General features: G+C 41.5%; 1 protein-coding gene across 1 annotated transcript in view; it reads right to left on the bottom strand.

The window, feature by feature from the left end:
* KIAA0753 (KIAA0753 ortholog) overlaps positions 1–4688 on the bottom strand; it is a 72437-nt gene that overhangs the window by 44199 nt on the left and 23550 nt on the right. The gene's annotated exons all lie outside the window — the stretch shown is intronic.

Raw genomic sequence — 4688 nt, 5'->3', positions numbered from 1 at the left:
ACTACTAACTGCAAGGTCGGTGGTTCAAACCCACCAGGTGCTCCTTGGTAACCCTAATACAGGGTCACTATGAGTTAGATCTGACATGACAACACTTCACAACACCCCCCAAAGACAGACTTGCAATATCTTGTGATGGTGATAACAGCCCCTCCCAGTTGTCCCATCTTTAACTTCAATTATACCTTTCCCTGGCTGGTAAAACTGAGTTTCTAAAATGAAAAGATTCAAATATCATTCCCGCTATTAAAACTTCCAATAGCTCTTAATTTGATACAAAATGTCTGAATTCTATACGTGGCATTCAACCTGCAACTGGAAAGGAAAATGTTGTCTTTATTTGATAGAACAGACTATATAGAAAAGCCAAGAGTACCTACAAAGTACTAGAATTAAAAAGAGAATTCATTCAGCAAGCTTCCTGGATATAAACTATAAGAAGATAAGCATGCCAAAATCGGTATTATCCCCACATATAAAAATAATTTGAAAATAGAAGAGATAAATATAAATGACAAACTCTCCCATTAACATTAGCAACAAAAGCTATCAGACATCTAGGAATAAATCTAACAAATTATACACAAGACTTTGACAGAGAAAATGTACAGATCTTCTTAAAGGACACAAAAGAAGGCCTGAGTGAGTTGTTTCATGAATAAAAAGAATTAATACTATTATCAAGATGCCGATTCTTCCTCAAGTATTCTAGAATTTCAAACACACGTTACATTAAAATTCCAACAGAATTTTTCTGTGATCTAGTTAAGCTGACCCTAAGAGTCACAGGAAGAGTAAAACCCCAAGGAGAGTCCAAATAATTCTGAAGAACAAAGTGATATCCGGCTTTCTGTAATGGATATAAAGAGTCAGAAGACTACAGAGAAGGCAGTGTGTGAGAGATGCAGGAGCAAACACAGAGACAAGAGTAACAAATGGCTACAACACAAGTGCCACTGCAGATCAGAGAGCAAACAGGAAGTAGCCACAGAGTCACTGGTATCCACAGGGTTTTTTGTTTTTACAAAAGAAGACTGGGACTTGCTGCACACTGGGGGGAAAAAAATCTAAATGAAATCTGCAAAAAAAATGAAGCACTAACCATCCCTCCCATGACACTCTGCTTCTCATCTGGGCTTCATTATTCCATTGCAATAGCCCCACAGAACTGAGAGGCAGTTGTCCCAGTTATGGGGTTTATTAGGAGAGCTAACAGGATCAGAAAATGCTCCACCATCAGCCTCAGCCTGAAGGCTCTAGCTCAGTCAAGTCAGCAAAGCTACTTCCCCACTTCAGTGCCTGGAGGCATTCCACTCTGCAGGTAAACTTCCAGCCACAAGTCACTGAGCTTTGCTTCTCTGTGGGATGGGAGTCTTGGTTCTGCTGCTGCTCCTTCTCTGTCTCTGTCATTCCTCCAGTGTCACAGCTTTCTGTCCCTGGGTCCACGAGGTTCAATGTGCAGGGCTCTCGGGGAATACAGGATGCATTCCACTCCTGGCTCTTTAGTCTTGATGCTTGTGAGATTCCCCTCTCTTGCTTCTGAGATGTTTCATTTTATACCCACTGCAGAGTTTCAAGTTTTTATCATCACAATGAACTCCACTGACATCCACAGCGAAATCATGTCATCCTAGCAGTATCTTCTCCCACCTTCTCTTACCTAGACCCAGCAAGGCAGGAACGTTGTTTGGAGGGAGTTATAAACTATGGCTAGAAGAGACATTGATAATCCACTGCACCACAACATTCTTCCCCATAAGCAAATGTATTAAACATGTGAAGGAGCTAACTGCATCTATTCCTCAATTAGTACTTCTATATTATTACTCAAATAACCCGGCCTTCTATATTAGTTTACCAACCACCCCCATTATCTCCCTGGAGTTATTTTTGTAAACCTGCTATGCTATTTTTTTTTAACTGAAACATGGAAAAAAAAATAAAATAAAAAACCCCACTGGCAAAGTGTTGCTTATGAAAATATCTCCCAGGGGGAGGGGAGTGGCTGGCAAACAAATGTAGAAGGTGCATGTTAAAACAAAAAATAAATATGGCAACAATAGTTATCATCAGCCCATAATTTGGGTACAATTTATAGCATAAATGGCATTCATCACGTCATCTACACCTGACCCTGACACTTCTACTCCAGGTCACAGGAAGAGCAAGCAGCAGGGGCGTGTCCTGGCTCCCAATCCAGGACTAGGGCCCATTCACTCTGCCCTATCATGGACTATGGAACTGTTCCCATAAATAACATTTTTTAGAAAATGCATTATTTTTAAATATTGATAAAACTCACTTAAAACTAGCCACAACGATTTTTCTCTTCGTTAGAATATGCGCAACAGAATCTAACCTTAATAATCTTAATCATTTTTCATTTCAAGCTTAATTGTCACTTTAGGTTTCTAGTACAAACCCACTCTGTGGTGGTCACGGCTAGAGCCTGGGTTCCCTACACAGACTCAGGTGTGAGCCTTCACAAGACGGTTGGTGAATTCCTGGTAGGGAGACTTTGGTGAATACGGTCTCCTTCCAGAGACTGGGGTAAGATAGCTATAAGTCTTGGAGATGGTGTCAAAGGTGGCCTTGGCAAAGTTGCCCAGGGTGGCAGTGCAGCCCCTGTCCGAGGAGGATCAGTTACGGATACTGGCCATCGTCAGCAGCTTCTCGGGGGCTGAGATGATATCAGTGTCTCTCAGTGCCTGAGACAATACCGGGTACGGGGATGGGACGTACCAGGACAGAGCCACAGGGAACCATGTAGGGCTTGTTCATCCGGTTCCCCCAAAGACTCCCTGCACGGAGGGTGATGACTCCATGGACGGCGATTGGCCACCCCTTTGGAGCACGTGGCATCCGATGGTGAGGAAAGCCTGGAACCTGGTCCACTGGCTGGTGTGGGATTGCTTCTGCACCGGTAAGACCTTGCGAACCTCGGCCCTGAGGGATATTCCCAGGAAGAAGTCAGTGATCTCAGACGTCTTGGTGGGCAGGGAGAAGAGGTAAATCCCCTCCAGGAACTTCATCTTCATGTCCTTGCTATATCCTCCACCTAGGTCTCCCTACTTCTGAAAGTGGTGTTTCATTCTCTCTGACCCTTCCCCAGAATTCCACACCCTTGGATTTATACCATGACAGTTTTCACACCCTCAAGGGACTGAAATCATCTTCCTTTGAAATGCTCTTTGAATTTTATTAACAAACAAAAGAGAGGAGGAGCAAGATCAAGGCTATAGGGTGGATGGCTTGTGTCCTCGGAGAAAATCTATCAAGATTACCCCTTTGGGATCCCCAAAAGCAGCCACCATAACCCTCAGAGTTGACCTCTTTGCTATGAATTTAATTTGTCCAGTGGATTCCCTCAGAAGTCACTGCTTTGACTGGACCTTTCTTTTGAAGGCACGCACCTTAACGAGACTAAGAACTTGTCTGCAGTCACCCACTGATTGTCAAGTCATTTTTAAACATGCACATATGAACTGGAACCCTAGTAACAGTATTTTTGGATTTGCCCTCGTACATAAAGAACTCCTACAAACCAGTAAGAACAGAGGGGAGAAGGAGAACAGAAAGTAAGAAGAACCAAAGAGACAGACGAGAGAAAGGACGGGAGGGAGGAGTGAACACGAGACTTGACATCTAAATGGCTGATAAATAAATGAAAAAGTACTCACACATTAGTCATCTGAAAAATGTGAAAAAAAAACCACAATGAGACCCTGGGCACACCAACCAGGTGGCAAGGATGTATAGCAGCTGTTATTATACGTTGCTGGTGGGAGTTAAAATTACAAAATTACTTTAAAAAGCAAACAAAACAAACTTTCATCTATTACAGTTCAGTAAATACTCTCCCTAAGGTCCAAAACTGCACTGGAAACATACCCAACAGAAATACATGTACACATGTACCAAGAGACCTATCTAAGGATCATCAGAATAGTATTCTTCATCATCACCCAAGACTGGAAAAAATCCAATTACTAAAACAATAAACAAATTCTGATTCATCCATAATATGAAACAGGATATAACAAGGAATGCAAACAAACTACATAAACAGAAATGAAGACTCTCCCAAAACACTGCACAGGGAATAAGTCAGTCCCAACGAATACCTATTGTACAATTCCATTTTTGCAATGTTCCAAATCCGGCAAAATTAAAGTATAGCATTAGAATTCTGAATAATAGCTAACTTAGGGGAGGGTAAAGGGAATAGAGATCATTAGGAGCGCACAGTGAGGGTTTCTGAGGTGTTGGTAATGTTCCATTTTTTATTAGGGATGGAGGTTACACAGTTATTCGTCTTCTGGTAATTAGCTGAACTGTACATTTCTATTTTGCAAGCTTTTTGAGATATATGTTATACCTCAGTTAAAAAAAGAAAAAGAATTTGTACACATTTTAATATAAATGGCACATAAAAAAATCCAATATTAAAACCTTAAGACTTTTAAAAAACTACCAATATATAGGTATCTACACCCTCGGAAACCCTGTACAGGGTCGCTATGAGTCGGTTCCGACTCCACGGCACATAACAACAACAACAACAACATATCAACACTCATGGAAGCAGCAGTCAAGAAATCAAATGACGTATTACATTAGGCAAATCTGCTGCACAAAACCTTTTTAAAGGGTTGAAGAGCAAAGATGTCAGCTTGAGGACTAAGGTG

This window comes from Chrysochloris asiatica, unplaced genomic scaffold, assembly GCF_000296735.1.
Source record: "Chrysochloris asiatica unplaced genomic scaffold, ChrAsi1.0 scaffold00054, whole genome shotgun sequence".
NCBI lineage: Eukaryota > Metazoa > Chordata > Mammalia > Afrosoricida > Chrysochloridae > Chrysochloris > Chrysochloris asiatica.
This window is presented reverse-complemented; position numbering and strand designations above follow the sequence as displayed.